Raw genomic sequence first — 17,620 nt, 5'->3', positions numbered from 1 at the left:
TGTGATAACATAATTCACATCTTGCCAAGTGAGTTTCCAATAAAATGGATGTGCTTGGCATAGGAATGAAGTCAGAACTTAAAAAATTGGTTTCTTTTTCTTTTCCATTTAATTTTAATCAAGAATTATCTTTAAACCATAATTTACTAGTGATGTATGTCAGTGGTGTGAGTATGTATTTTTTGTAAGTGAGTGGTGTAAAAACTCTGAAAACTTTGCTTTGTGAGATAACCTTTCTATCTTTCAATTTATATTATGTATGATTGTTTATTCTTATTAATGTATATATTATGATTACTATTGCTGAGCATTACAATTGTTAGTTTGTGTGAATGGTGAAACAGTGAGTGTGTTATTTTTTTTATAGACAAAGCGTCATCAATATCTGTGATAGAAACCTGTTGAACCTTGTAAATAAGTTGAATTGTTGAATAGTCTAAAACTGTTTTAGATTTTAATTGTTGAAAAAAAATACTGATCCATGAATGTGATATTGTTCTGTTTCTGTTATATTTTTATACTTGTTATTTATATCTTGCAATATTTGTTGATCATGCTATAATTTTGTTTTGTTTTTGTTCAAATAAAATTATTTCAGACTATTGTTTAATATCTTTTATGTCTTGCTTGGCCTTTATGTTCCATTAAGTTTCCTCCAGTTTGGCACCATGATCCCTTGGCAGACTAAGATGGCCAACATCAAGAAATAAATTTATTTTTAAAAATGACTATGTGGATTAAATGAAATATTCTTGTTAATAAATGTTATGTATGAATTATAGATGTTCCATCAATGAACATCAGGATAGAATAAGAGGATGACCCAATCAGTATAGAATTCTGCAGATACTCAAGAGACAATTGTTGAATACATTAACTTTCCTCTCCTACCGAAGCATTTAGTTAACTTTAGCTTGAATGGTTTTCATTAAACATGCTGCCATGAGTAGTACATAAACCACCTAAACGTTCATAAAATTTCAGTATACTTTAACATTATAAACGTTTGTGTTGTTTTATACTTGTGATCAGTATTTGATTATTATTCCCAACTGAACAAATTATAATTTTATTCTTTTTAGGAGTTGTGCCCATGGAATTTTATTTCGTCAATAATAATACTACTGCAGCAGTTTGTCCTGGCAATTCTCTAAATCTACACAACAGAATGCTGTGAAACATAATATGGACATACTATGTACCTGTGCATATTCATAAGAATGTTTTATCATTTGACTTTTGTAAGAGTTGTGAGTCTGAACTGAGGATCTGGTGATAAATGTTTGCTCAGTGACAGTTTGGGTGCATGGGGTACGTGAGCGTGCTCAGAAAGTCTTGTACTGGAGTATTCTATGTATGATCTTTAATCAATAGTTAAATAGCCAGCATTGCTGAATCAAGTTATTTACTCCTTAGTCTGCTAAAAGTATTTGTCCTGAAATGACGTTTTTGTCATGATTTTGCTTATTAACTGTAGTAGATATAGATAGAGACTTTAAAAAGCTAAAATGTCAACAGTACAAAAGCTACACATATATCAATATAAATGAAACTGTCAGTTGAGTCTAAATGGAGTTCATGCCCTTTTATAATCAGAAAAAAGTGACAATTTTTGAAGATGCAGGTCAGAGACAATGGCTTTTTAAAGCATCTAGTGTAATGAATTAGCAGGAAGTGTCGTTATGATGGAGAACAACAATATATAGCAACGTGAAAAAAATCCACAGAATAGGGACTACAAATGAGTCAACAGGTTTAAAATAGTCAATTGATCCTTTAGTGGAGTTACTACTTTTGAAAGATGGGTTTTAGCCGTTTACTTTTGCATTTTTGAAAAAAGCTATGGTGGACAGAAAGAAACTTTTAAAAGCATTTTTTCTGGCCTTTATATTGCGAATTTATTTTTATCACCTCCTATATTTGTCAATTATTTTGAAAACTTCGATGATGGATAGGTATACACATTAAAAACAGTAGAATGATAATGAATGCAAGATCTACGAAATGCCACTAAATAAAAAAAATGATATCATGAAAACTATAAAAGATCTGTCTGTATCTGTATCTGTATTTCCCACTTATGAAATTAGGATGGGTACGTCACAGATTCCTTTCGGCTATTATGTGACGGGTTGGTCTGCGCACAATTAGTCGCGCTTGCTAGGGAGTGCTGATTTAAACTCCTCGGTAGTAGTGGCGCACACTACTGAGTCTTCCAGATGGTTCCAGTTTATTGCAGTGCGCACAAAAATAGAGTTCTTGAATTGTTCTGTCTTACTGGTTGGAACCATTACCGCACGTTTGTTGTTACGGACTTGGTGGTCTATAATGTTTTTTGTTACAAAGTTATTGTACGTTGTTGCTTTGATTTGTCTCTTTGGTCTGTGAAATTTGATTAAATCGTCGGGAGGAAGCGCTGGTATCTTCCACCCAACCACTTTGAAAAAGAAGATCAGTCGTTGTTGTTGGCGTCTTGATTGTAATGACGGGAGCTGAAGTTCTTTTAGCATTTTTGTCATACATCCTTCCTCTCTTGATTTGTAGTCTTTGGTAATGAATAAACGTATTTACATTTTTGGTATTTAGCTGTATCTTGCCTCCGAATGACCTTAGATCGACTCCGAATCACCTTTTGACGTCAAGCAACAATCACTTTTAAATTGTGACGTCAAATATTTTAAATTATGATGTCAAAGTTTACGGGAACCTGTGTGATTTTACGTAATGGCGGACAATTTGCATACAAGTGTAAATACGTCTATCTAGCACATCTCTTTTGTATGGATTCTAGTTTGTCAATGTCTTTTTGGATATATGTATGGCGCGGAATCAGGGTCATAAATGTCGATTTTAGTATATCCTAAAATGATTTCAGTATATACTAAATTACATTTTAGCATACCCTAAATTGATTTTAGGGTATCCTAAAATGATTTTAGTATATGCTAAAATCATTTTAGGGTATCCTAAAGTCAATTCAGTATATACTAAAATGATTTTAGTATACCCTAAAATCAATTTAGCATATACTGAAATATTCAGCATATACAGAAATACTGGCGCGGAATCAAGGTCATAAATAACGATTTTAGTATACACTTAATTGATTTTAGTATATCCTTAATTCAATTCGCTAATAGTTTTGTTCACCAATGAAAAGATAGCTTTCTGGACGAGTTAGAAAGACAGTCACTGCGGACCTTGCTGAGATGTGGCAAATGTCCTCTCACTTGATTTCAAACCTTTAAATAGACTTATTAGGAAAGGATATACATGTAGTTACGATACTATTGATTCACTCATGTTGTCTTTGCATCGGAAATAAACACAATTATTCTATAAACAGTTGTTGGCATGATACGGGTTATGTTCTTCTCATTTATTTTATGATGGTATGATTCTAAACCCCTAACGAGAGGGATTTTAATTGATTTTCATATGATGTAGACATAATCTGTCAATCAGTTTAATTGAGGTCTGCGGCTGGCATGCCAGTCCTTTGTTAATTTATGTATCACATGTTGTCATTTTGCTTGGTTTCTTTTGTTGCCTATTCTGATATCTGACTCGGACTTCTTTTAAACTGAGTTTTACTGTGCGTATTGCTATATATGTGTTTCTTTATTCTACATTTGCTAGAGGTATATGGGGAGGGTTGAGATCTCACAAAACATGTTTAACCCCGCCTCATTTTCAGTTGCGCCTGTCTCAAGTCAGGAGCATCTGGCCTTTGTTAGTCTTGTATGTTTTTTTATTTTAGTTCATTGATATGTTTTTGAGTTTAGTGTGACATCCATTTTTACTGAACTAGAATACAATTTTATTTAGGGGCTAGCTGAGAACTACCTCCGGTGCGGGATTTTCTCGCTGCGTTGAAGACGCATTGGTTGCCTTCGGCTGTTGTCTGCTATTTGGTCGGGTTGTTGTCTCTTTGACATATTCCCCATTTCCATTTTCAATCTTATCTAATATCTCGTGGGGTGGATGCAGGATTTACAAAGGCATATGGGTTTATTAGTAAGTTGGAAATCAATCAGACTTCGTTTAGATGAGACATGTTTTCATAATGAATAAAGATAAACAATATGGGGAGGGGGGAGTTAAAGATTGAAAAGTTAAACGTTTTTTGTTTGTTTTGTTTACTAAATGCACAATAAATTTATGTACATCTCTTCTCGGTTAATCTTCCTCTTGGCAAATTCATTTAACGATTTAAAAGTACATCAAACGGAACTAAAACTGTAGAAAATGTGTGTTATACGTCAATCAGACAGCAATCAAACGACAAAAAAACACCTAATAGATATCGGAAGATGTGGTATGAGTGCCCATGAGACAATTCTCCATCCAAGTCATAATTATAAAAGTAAATCATTATAGGTCAAGGCACGGTCTTCAACACAGAGCCTTGGCTCACACTGAACAGCAAGCTATAAAGGGCCCCCAAAAAGTTACTAGTGTAAAACCATTCAAACAGGAAAACCAACGGTCTAATCTATATAAAAATCGAGAAACACTTATGAACCACATAAGCATATCTAAAGTGCAACATATAGTGTTCAACAATAGACAGGTGTCTAAACTACCTGTAAATTGTTATGTTGGTTCTAAAGGTCTCTGAAATCTGGAAAAAAAATCCCTACACATCACTAAGTCTCATTATGACATAATATCACGATATGTAATGATGCAATACTATACATGTATTAACCTTCTTCACTATATATAAACAATAACAATGTTGTATTAAATAAAAAAAAAATTCTAGAAATCGCTAAAAGTTATTTTCCGCAGCTAGATTTCTTTTATACTTCAGGTACGGCAAGTTATTGCATGAAGAACCCAAGAAAATAATGTATATATTTGGTGCAATATTATGCTTGCCAAATGCAGAAAATCTTACATGGTTAATCACACGAGAGCATTTGCTTAAAAGAAATCATGTACGACAGAGAAGAAAGTCTGTCTGAAAGTTTTCGTCTTTTATTTTGATACGCTTTACGAAAAATGATTAACAATTTTGGATGCATCGCCATGTATACACGAGATTGTTTAAGCTGGTTAATCACTGTTACAATGTTGTCAAATATATGTATACTATTTAGCGGTCACAGTTCAATTTCTTTTTGTATTCATTTTCAATGAGATGCGGGATATTGTTTGACTTTATAAATAAAGTTGTTAATAGTTACGATACTGTTGTCAGGTCATTAAAGATTGCATATTTTGGCTTTAACATTGATTCACTGATAGGGTCTTTGCATCGGAACTAAACACATTTATTTCTAAAAAAACAGTTGTTGGCATGACACGGGTTATGTTCTTCTCATATATTTTATGATAGTATGATACTAAACCCCTAACGGGAGGGATTGTACCTGATATTCATATGATGAAGACATAATCTTTCAATCAGTTTAATTGAGGTCTGGAGCTGGCATGTCAGTTAACTGCTAGTAGTCTGTTGTTATTTATGTATTATTGTCATTTTATTTATTTTCTTTTGTTACATCTTTTGATATCAGACTCGGACTTCTCTTGAACTGAATTTTAATGTGCGTATTGTTATTCTTTTACTTTTCTACATTGGCTAGAGGTATAGGGGGAGGGTTGAGATCTCATAAACATGTTTAACCCCGCCGCAATTTTGCGCCTGTCCCAAGTCAGGAGCCTCTGGCCTTTGTTAGTCTTGTATGATTTTAAATTTTAGTTTCTTGTGTATAATTCGGAGTTTAGTATGACGTCCATTATCACTGTACTATTATGCATATTTTAGGGGCCAGCTGAAGGACACCTACGGGTGCGGGAATTCTCGCTACATTGAAGACCCATTGGTTGCCTTCGGCTGTTGTTTGCTCTATGGTCGGGTGGTTGTCGCTTTGACATATTCACCATTTCCTTTCTCAATTTTAACTTTGTTGAAATAAATATGCAACTCCAGTACGAAAAGGTTATACAGCGACGAGCAGACAATTTTTTAAATTGATGTTTGTGAATTAATGATCAGAAGTTACTGATTGTATCAGCCGTCGTGTAAATCTCTAAAATCACGGATAGACCAGGTTAACAATCCGATTAAACACTTTCAATGGTATTTTTTAACGCCATGTAAAATCAGAAACAGAAACAAAGGCAATTTTTCAATGTTGCGTTCATTTTCAAGAAAGATAATGCTGTATATAATACAATGATCTTTAAACATGTGGCAAGGACTAATTGAGGCAGCACAAGCTGAAAAAAACATACAATTAGATCACATTAAATAATCTTGTTGTTCTTTATAATTTTTTTAAATCTTAAAATGTCATACTTTATATTGAAGACAATAATGTATAAATAACTTTATCGTTTGAATGTGGCCAAAATAACTAGAGATTGTCGTGGTTTTTTTACGTATCAACCAATTTGAACAGGACGAAATAATAAGGCACATACTCTTTAAGCGTGAACTATCCAAAGAAGGCAAAGATATGTATTTATTGGGTAAATTAAATTAAAAAGGCGTAGATAAATCCCGTTCCAGATACGGAGAACGAAAGCGAACAAAATTTTACATATACTTTTGACGACAAATAAGTTTGTCGAGATGTATTTCTGTTACCTTTAGGGTAAAAAATGGCGCAAATGTAATGGTAATGCGCGCAAACGTAATACACCGACCTATAGTATTGGAGAGTCCTGTTTAAAATATTTGATTAAACACATCAACAGTAATAAAAATACCAAGAAAATATAAACAAAATTAATAGACCTCCGAATAATACCTTTTCATTTGAGGGGATTTCAAATATGGTACAGTATTTAAAAAAAATATGCTAGTCTGCATGGTTTACTACCACAAACAATCCCTCCTAACAGACATGACTCTGGACCTCAGATTGTGTTATCTTCTTGTTAATGAAAACAGTCGGGTTTGGACACATATGCACCAGCATTTCAGACAAATGAAACTGGATGAATATATATAAGAAGATGTGGTATGAGTGACAATGAAACAACTCTCCACCCAAGTCACAGTTTAAACTAGAGGGTCCAAGGACCCTGTGTCGCTCACATGATATTTTTATTTACAATTGATGCATGACAAATGCAACTGTTGTACTGTCGTTAAGTTTCAGAGATATAATACTAAAAAGTGCATTTGAAACCTATGTTTTATTTCAGCCATGTGGGCAGGCAGGGTCATCATACACAGTGGTCCCTGGATATCCTAGTGGTGATTTAAACCAAGTTTGTTTAAATTTGACAGTTGTTTCAGGGGAGAATTTTGTAAAATTTATCTAACGAGAAATGCAAAGTAATGAGAAAGTTGTGAAGTTGTTTTGTAGTTGCGGAACCCCCGCCCCCTTTATGCCAAAAAAACAAACAAACAAAAAGGTAATAAAAAATTATCATATAAGGGCAATCTATCGTATTAATGATTTCTGCAAAATTCAGTTGATTGTGCAAGGGTTGTTTAGCCAGCTGAGGTCGTTCAAAACTCTCTTTTGTTGTTGCAGATAGATCTTGACCTGATAAACAATTTTACCATTGTCAGATTTGCTCTAAATGCTTTGGTTTTTGAGTGATAAGCCAAAAACTGCATTTTACCCCTATGTTCTATTTTTAGCCATGGCGGCCATCTTGGTTGGTTGGCCGGGTCACCGGACACAAATTTTTAACTAGATACCCGAATGATGATTGTGGACAAGTTTGGTTTAATTTGGTCCAGTAGTTTCAGAGGAGAAGATTTTTGTAAAAGATAACTAAGATTTAGGAAAAATGGTTAAAAATTGACTATAATGGGCAATAACTCTTAAAGGGGTCAACAGACCATTTTGGACATGTTGACTTATTTGTAGATCTTACTTTGCTGAACAATTTTGCTGTTAACAGTTTATCTCTATCTATAATAATATTCAAGATAATAACCAAAAACAGCAAAATTTCCTTAAAATTACCAATTCAGGGGCAGCAACCTATAAACGGGTTGTCCGATTCATCTCAAAATTTCAGGGTAGATACATCTTGACCTGATAAACAATTTTACCATTGTCAGATTTGCTCTAAATGCTTTGGTTTTTGAGTGATAAGCCAAAAACTGCATTTTACCCCTATGTTCTATTTTTAGCCATGGAGGCCATCTTGGTTGGTTGGCCGGGTCACCGGACACAATTTTCAAACTAGATACCCGAATGATGATTGTGGCCAAGTTTGGTTTAATTTGGTCCAGTAGTTTCAGAGGAGATGATTTTTGTAAAAGATAACTAAGATTTAGGAAAAATGGTAAAAAAAATTACTATAAAGGGCAATAACTCCTAAAGGAGTGTCTTATTTGTAGATCTTACTTTGCTGAACATTTTTGCTCTTTACAGTTTATCTCTATCTATAATAATATTCAAGATAATAACCAAAAACAGCAACATTTCCTTAAAATTACTAATTCAAGGGCAGCAACCTATCAACGGGTTGTCCGATTCATCTCAAAATTTCAGGGCAGATAGATCTTGACCTGATAACATTTTACCCCATGTCAGATATGCTCTAAATGCTTTGGTGTTTGAGTTATAAACCAAAAACTGCATTTTACCCCTCTGTTCTATTTTAGCCATGGCGGCCATCTTGGTTGGTTGGGCGAGTCACCGGACACAATTTTTAAACTAGATACCCTAATAATGATTTTGGCCATATTTGGTTAAATTTGGCCCAGCAGTTTCAGAGGAGAAGATTTTTGTAAAAGTTAACGACGACGGACGACGCCGGACGCCGGACGCCAAGTGATGAGAAAAGCTCACTGGGCCCTTCGGGCCAGGTGAGCTAAAAAGGAAACCTTATAGATCAAAGTACGATCTTCAACACGGAGCCTTTATAAACTTTATGTGTCCACTTAACAGAATGGACAAATGTTTGGTCGGTTTGATGTCCGTACATAATATTTGCATCTATACATTATGATGTGTGTCGTAGCTGGGACTCTTATACTACATGTAGTATAATAGTCCCAGGTCGTAGTTGTAACAAAAATTTACGAGAATTCGTTACAATAAGCTCAAACATAAGAGAGAAAAAAAAATAAAGTTTCCAAAATCGCATACCACATATTGAAGCTGCCAGGAGAGAACAAGAGCTTTAATTTACAATCAATGAATGTCAAAACGCCCGACAAAAAATTAGATATTATAATCAATTTAGATTTTTTTTAAATGTTCGCTTTACACTTGAATTTGATCAAAATTATGAGTTTGCAGCATCATACCAATCAAGTTTCACAATTGTACAATCTTTAAGCTAGGTTCACACTGCCGATCAGATCAACTCGATCAAGCCCGATCAAGACAAATTACTTGATCCGGAGACTGGTCTGACTCAATCGACAATGATGTTCGGGATAGTCTACCTTACTCGTAATTGACCTGACTTTCTACTCGAGAGTTTTTAACATGTCAAAAACAATCGAGTAAGGACCGAGAAGCAAGTCACTCGAGAATTCGTCGAGTAGCGGTCGAGTTGATCGGGAAAGGATCGTGTAGAGATCGAGTTTGGTCGGAATACAAAAATTTTACCGATCAGTACTCGATCATTTCAACCTTTGCTCGACTAATGTCCGATCATTTCAAGATTAACTCTACCAATGTCCGATCGCTCCCACATCACTGCCACTTCTATATTTATTTTATCCCAGACCAACTCGACCAATACCCGATTCCTTCGCGGCACATTCGACCACTCTTCGCCCATACACGAGAACACATGACTGTTACACGATTCTCTAAAAGTGTGTGCAGATCTAATTAACTCTCATAACTCTGCCTCCGCAAAAATATATTGGCAACATCATATGTAACTGTACAAAAATCCCTCTATGTACAGTACGTGTCTTTACTTTTGCAAGGAGAGGTAACATTTTCAAAGAGAGGCAAAAGACACCGAAGGAACAATCAAACTCAAAGGTCGAAAACAAAGCGACACAGCCATAGCAAAAAACGAAAACCGACGAGAAGACAAACAGCAGTCCATATTACATAGAAAACTAAAAATTTAGAAACATATAACCCAACAAAAACCTGGTATGAACTCAGGTGTTCCGGAAGGGAAGAATATCCTGCAATTTTGGCAACCGGCGGATTTTTCAAATATGAAAGTTATTGTGCAATTATAGCATTCATTATCAGACTGCTGACGACTAAGTTATCTTTCGAAGTTGGTTTATAAAAACATCGATCAAGATTATATTTACCTGTTTTATGGGCTATTTTCTGTTTTGTTTGTCCGTATTTTCCGTTTGTCTAGAAATGTTTGCACTAGCATAAAGATGAAGTACAATTGTCAACGAGACAGCTCTTCACAGAACACCAAATAGAAATGATGTTTTACATAGAAATGATTAATAACAACTATAGGTCACATTATTACTGTAAATTTTTTTTTCATTCGAACTTTTTTACGTAATTTCAAACAAAAAGGAGACGAAATACAAATATTTTTTTTTAATTTGCAGCGAATTTCGTTCTTACACTAGCGATACAAACAGTTCAGCGTGCACACGTTTTGATCATTTGTTTCTAACATACTTTTGCAAAGTTTGCATAAACTTTGACAAACTATACACTCGCTGCTAATACGTCTACTGTTTGTCAATTGTCGTTTTGTTAGTTCAAACGATGCATTTCTTTCTAACTTTAACATTAAATCAATCATCTAAACGTGTTCTTGCTTTTCATAACTCAAAATATTGTTTAAAATTACTCAAATTTAGGTATTATCTTCCTTTCTTTCATAAAATAACAGCTATGATTTATAATGAAAGAAAGGAGGGTAATATCTGAATTTGGGTAATTTTGGACAATTGAGTTATGGAAAGCAAGAACATAACTCTTTAAAAAAAAAGGCTTTATCATCACTATCTTCATACATTCATCTGATTAAGATGAAAAACTGTAAATAAAATTAAATGTGCATAGAGGAGCGATGTCCTATGAAAAATACTGATTACATACTTATGCTCATATATTACACACACAGTATGCTTTATTTGTAAGAAAGCAAGGAAAAGGGGATGGTAAAGTTTATGTATATTGCTATATAACATAAGTACTAATCCAGTGACAAATCTCATTTTGTGGTGTCATTTCCAAAAAAGAGCAATACAACTACCATTACATATCAGTGTCCACTATGAGGAAGTTTTTATAAGGATTGAGTTCCTCTTTGTTAAGTTATTGCAAGTCTCTCATACTGCCCACATGTGATCGGCGTGTCAGCCACTACCTCACCTAGATTTCTCGGTGCCCGTTGCTGTCTACACCTTCTTGTTCGTCTTGTTTCACTCTCCAAGCTCCGTTACCGCTATCAACCTGTCTCTCTGAGCTCTTACCACCTTGCCCACAAATCCTATTGCTTTATTGCTATATAGATATTTCAAATGTATGATTTTACTCGGACCTTCTACTGAATATAACCAAATATATGGAAAATATGTCCATTGGACACTGATAATATCCCAGCTAGCATATATAACATTATAAAGGGTCATTACTCAAGAACGTTCACCCTAATTCGCATTTGAACTGTGTTTTATGGTAATAAGCATTGTGTATATGGTATTTCATAAAATTTGGTTGAGGCAAAATAAAATTGAGAGAACGAAAACTTATATTGTTGGGACATACGCACATACGTACGGACGGACAAGGGTAACACGTAAATAAATTGTGTTCTAGTTCAGTAAAAATGGATGTCACACTTAACTCCAAAACATATAAATGAACTAAAATTAAAAAAAACCATACAAGACTAACAAAGGCCAGATGCTCCTGACTTGAGACAGGCGTAACTGAAAATGCGTCGGGGTTAAACATGTTTTGTGAGATCTCAACCCTCCCCATATACCTCTAGCAAATGTAGAATAAAGAAACACATAGCAATACGCACAGTAAAACTCAGTTTAAAAGAAGTCCGAGTCAGATATCAGAAAAGGCAACAAAAGAAACCAAGCAAAATGACAACATGTGATACATAAATTAACAAAGGACTGACATGCCAGCCGCAGACCTCAATTAAACTGATTGAAAGATTATGTCTACATCATATGAAAATCAAGTAAAATCCCTCCCGTTAGGGGTTTAGTATCTTACCATCATAAAATAAATGAGAACATAACCCGTATTATGCCAACAACTGTTTATAGAATACATGTGTTTATTTCCGATGCAAAGACAATATGAGTGAATCAATATTAATACCAAAATATCATCGCAATCCTTAATGACCTGTCAACAGTATCGTAAATATATCCTTTCCGAATAAGTCTATTTAAAGGTTTGAAATCAAGTGAGAGGACATTTGCCACATCTCAGCAAGGTCCGCAGTAACTGTCTTTCCAACTCGTCCAGAAAGCGATCTTTTCATTGGTGAACAAAACTATTAGCAAATTGAATTAAGGATATACTAAAATCAATTAAGTGTATACTAAAATCGTTATTTATGACCTTGATTCCGCGCCAATATTTCTGTATATGCTGAATATTTCAGTATATGCTAAATTGATTTTAGGGTATCCTAAAATGATTTTAGTATATACTGAATTGACTTTAGGATACCCTAAAATGATTTTAGCATATACTAAAATCATTTTAGGATATCCTAAAATCAATTTAGGGTATGCTAAAATGTAATTTAGTATATACTGAAATCATTTTAGGATATACTAAAATCGATATTTATGACCCTGATTCCGCGCCATATATATGGGTCCCAAATAATTGATCCATACTCCATAATTGATCGTATGAGAGCTATATATGCTGTTTTACGGCATTCCATAGGACAGTGTTGTAGGTTCCTTCTAAGAAAGCCTAGGGTAGAACTGGCTTTGTTACATGTATTTGTTATTTGTTCTTTCCATTTAAGATCTTCTTGTATTTGGAGTCCTAGGTATGGGTTGGATGACACTTGTTCAAGCGTGTGGTTGTTAAGGTTGTAAAATCGCTGACTCTTACTTTTCAGACTAAGCATATAACATTTTTTGGCGTTGAAGCGCATACCCCAGTCGTCGGCCCATTTTTCTAGTGATTTCAGATCCTCTTGTAGTTTGTTATGGTCATTTTGGTTTTTGATTTCCCGGTACAGCAGACAGTCGTCTGCAAATAGTCGGACTGATGAGTTTACTGCCTCTGGGAGATCATTTATGTGACACAGGAAGAGGATGGGTCCTAGTACCGTTCCTTGGGGGACTCCGGATTCAACTGAAGCATTTCTTGAGTTTTCTCGAATCCAGGTCCGTTCGCGCCCATTCACGTTCGCACCCACTCATGTTCGCCCCCTTTCACTTTCGCACCCAAAGTCCGTTCGCACCCTACATGTTCGCGCCCAATTTTAACTTTGTAATCAAGTAATATTCTTATAAGTATTATTGTTTTCATTGTCTGAAAATAAAGTGATACAGCATTTTTTTTGTGTTGAATAAATCTTAATCATGTATTGGATCATAGTGTATTGTTAAAATAATAATATTCCTTTCTAAATAAAGTGGGATTCTGTCAAAATTGGACTTGCATTTTTCTTTCGGTTAGGAATGAAGTTAGCCATTTGTGGATATTTCCTCTAATTCCATATTGGTTTATTTTGTGCAAGAGTCTATCATGAGGTTCTGTGTCAAACGCTTTTGAAAAATCCAGAATCGCAATATCTACTTGGTTTCCTTTATCGTAGGATTGTAGCATATCATGGATTGTAATGGCAAGTTGGGTCTCACAGGAGTATCCAGATCTAAAGCCGTTTTTGGCACAACCTTTTTGATATTTTGGTCCTCGATGCTGTTCAACTTTGTACTCGTTTCGGCTTTCAAACTTTTGTATCTGGGCGTCACACGTAGGTCTTGTGTGGACAAAATACACTTCTGGCGTATTAAAATTTTGAACTTGTTGCCTTTTGTTAGCTGTTGTTCGTGTGATTCTTTGTCAATTGTGTTCGCCAATTTATTTATATTGTAGTCCTGTGTTGTCATTTTGATGTTATATTTCACATGGCCATAAAAGTGCGAGGTTTGGCATGCCACAAAACCAGATTCAACCCACCATTTTTTCCTTTAAAAATGCCCTGTACCAAGTCAGGAATATGACCATTGTTATATTATAGTTCGTTTCTGTGTGTATTACATTATAACGTTGTGTCGTTTGTTTTCTCTTATTTTTGAGTGTAAATTCACATTGCGATAAGACGTGTCACGGTACTTGTCTATCCCAAATTCATGTATTTGGTTTTGATGTTATATATATATATATGTTATATTTGTTATTCTCGTGGGATTTTGTCTATGTGTGTTACATTTTAGTGTTATGTCGTTGTTCTCCTCTTATATTTAATGTGTTTCCCTCGGTTTTAGTTTGTTACCCCGATTTTGTTTTTTGTCCATGGATTTATGAGTTTTGAACAGCGGTATACTACTGTTGCCTTTATTTAGTGATGTTAATACATTATACTTTTCCAGATGTTTAAGTATATGACGGCATTTGATGTGCACGAGTAGTTTACATGGTACTGATGTCAATGAGACTGGCCTGTAGTTTTCGGCTGCATGTCGGTCTCCTTTCTTGAATATGCTAGAGATATTTGCATTTCTCCAATCCTCTGGTAGTGTACCACTGTCTAGTGAGAGCTGGAATATGAGTGTTATTATTGGTGCCAGATGTTCGGCGCATTGTTTTAGTACTCTGTTTGGTATGTTGTCAGGCCCTGATGCTTTGGATGGGTTGACTTTCTGTAGCAGCTTTTTTACTCCTTCTGATCCGATGGTAATTTGATGTATGGAGTCTTTTACCCTGATGTTTGTTTTGGGTAGTGTTTGAGTTGTTCCTTTTGTGAAGACGGACGCAAATTGCTCCAGTAGAATTTGCGCCTTCTCCTTACTGTCGTTTATGAGCTGTCCGTGTTTCTTTAGTGGTGCAACCCCTATGTTGTCCTGTTTCCTTGACTTAACATACTTCCAGAAGGGTTTTGTGTTGTTCTTGTTCATTCCTTCAATTATAGCGTCGTTAATATAATTGTTTTCTGCTTTCCTAATTTCCCTTTTGCATGTTTTTTGGAAATGGCGGTAGTTTGTCCATGATTTTGTTCTTTTGGCCTGGTTATACAAGTTTTGTTTTTTCTTCAGCATCTTTTTGATCTTTTGTGTTATCCATGGTAGTCTGTTGTTGGACTTGACTATTTTTGATGGTATGTTTTTATCAAGGCTGGCAAATAGGTGTTTCTTGAACATCAGCCATGCTTCGTTGACATTTTGGTTGTTTTGGATGCTGTTACTTATCTGTGATAATAGTGAATCTAGATCTTTATTCACTTCATCCCAGTTGGCTCTTGCCCAGGTGTAGTTTTTCCGAGGATTGGATTTGTAGTAGAAAGGTTTGATGTCTGTATCAGTTATGATGATTGCATGGTCAGAAATACCTGATATGTTTGTTGATGTTTACATAAGTGACGGGTTTGTTGTGAATACGAGGTCCAGTAGGTTGTTTTCCCTTGTTGGTTCTTCGTGGAATTGTGTAAGGCCAAATTGAGTTGTGATGTTTACTAGCTGTTTTTGAACTTCTGGATCTTGAGCATCTTTCCTAATGGTGAGGTTGTCCCACATTATGTCTGGGCAGTTGAAATCGCCTGTAAGTATGATGTTACTGCTTTTGTTCTCCTCTGTGATTTTTTCCAGGGATTTTTCTAGTTGTTCTAGTTGGGCTTTGTTTCTATGTGGCATGTAGAATGAGCCGATGATTAGGTCTTGGGCTGTTTTTAGTTTGAGCTTTACCCATTCAATTTCACATTTTGTTATGTATTGTGGTTGTTCAGTACTAATCATGCTGTTGTGGACTAAGATGAATACTCCTCCTCCTAAGGTACCCCTGTCATTCCTGAATGATGTGTAATTATCAGGGAATACTTCAGCTGATTTTATAGCATCTTTAGTTGGATTCTTTCCGGGTTTTACCCCTTTTAGCCAAGATTCTGTGCCAATAATGATATCTGGCTTTGTGTATTGTATTGTCGTTTTGAATTCCGAGGTTTTATCTTTGATGCTTCTGCAGTTTACCGTCATGATTCTGAGGTTTCTTTTATTGATGATGTTAAAGGGTGGTGGTGTTGTGTCCTTTACGCTGTTTCTTGTACTGTTTACAACTGACCGATTTTTGGTTATTGATTTGTCTTTTGGACTGCTTGTTACAAGCGGACTAAATGATGAAGAAAAGGAGTCCATAAAGCTGAGGTCTATTGTTAGAGGTTCGTAATAGCTTATGTTTTCAATCTCGTATGCATGGTAAGTGAATGAGGATACATTTAAGCTGTCACATTTGCAGCACATCCATTGCACGTTTGACCTTTGTAGAAGTTCGTAATCTGTCGTGCACAGTTCGATGCATGAGCGGTGGTGCCATATGCTGCAACAATCGCAACATACTCCCTCTGTTGACCATGTGACGAGTCTTTCACATAGACCACATGGGAAGACGTTTGCTGTTTTTGGACCTGGATTTGTTTCAATGTCACCTGATAGTAGTATGATGAGCAGTGCTGTTGTTAAATTTTGCCTTGCATGTATTGGTAATGATATTGGCCTTCTTCCGCTATGATGTAATTTCGGGTTTAGCAAGTTGACTAGATTTTGTTTTGTCGACCCTGTATGTGCATTTATGATATGCAGAACTAATGAGCTGGCTAGGAAAAGTAACAGTGTATACTTCATGTTGTAACTAATATAGCAAGGGAGATCCTTACTGATTGTTGTTGTTATGAGGTTTTATCAGTACGTACAATGTAGCAAGGGAAATCCTTACTGAATGTTTCTTTTGTGTTGGTCCAATGTAGCAAGGGAAATCCTTACTGATCGGTTAAGTTGCATGTAAAATGTAGCAAGGGAAATCCTTACTGATTTTGTCTTGAGGTGGCGGTCCAATGTAGCAAGGGATATCCTTACTGATTGGATTGGTTATAGCTTATGTTTAATAGATATAGCAAGGGTAATCCTTACTGATCTTGTTTCAAACAGTTGATTAATGCATGTTTTGTTATTTTCATTAGCCAGACTTTAGCTAGAAGTGGTCCTGGGTGTATCCCGTCAGCGTATATAGCCAGAAGCTGAATGTTTTTCTTGTAGTTGATGTCCTAGTTCTTTTGTTTTTGATTGTTTTTGAATTATGGATGATGTCGGTTGTGAATAATGGCGAGTATGTTAATTCATCCTTGTTGAGGTTTCTGATCTTCTCATTCAACTTGTCTATTTGTGCCTCTAGTTTTTTGTCTTGTTCCTTGAATATGTCAGGTGTTTTATGGTCTTTGTTTTTGTTGTATTCTGATATTGAGTAGACCGGTATTTCAAGGAAGGTGACTCTTCAGCTAGGATATTGTTTGACAAGTTCCTTTATTTTACCAAGGTATTTAGCGGCTTTATCTATTGCGCTGTCTGTTTCTGATGTAAGAGCTATGTATTTTTTGTTTTTTGATGTAAGGTCGCAGGTACCATACCAAATGTACAACCAGATTTGACCGTGTTTCCTCGTTTTGCTTCTGATGTTGTTTTTTAACCAGCTGTAACCTTTCTCGGTAGTTTCACCTGATTTTGTCCACCATTTTATGTTTGATTCCAGGGGGTTGGTGA

This window comes from Mytilus edulis, chromosome 9 (assembly GCF_963676685.1).
Source record: "Mytilus edulis chromosome 9, xbMytEdul2.2, whole genome shotgun sequence".
NCBI lineage: Eukaryota > Metazoa > Mollusca > Bivalvia > Mytilida > Mytilidae > Mytilus > Mytilus edulis.
This window is presented reverse-complemented; position numbering follows the sequence as displayed.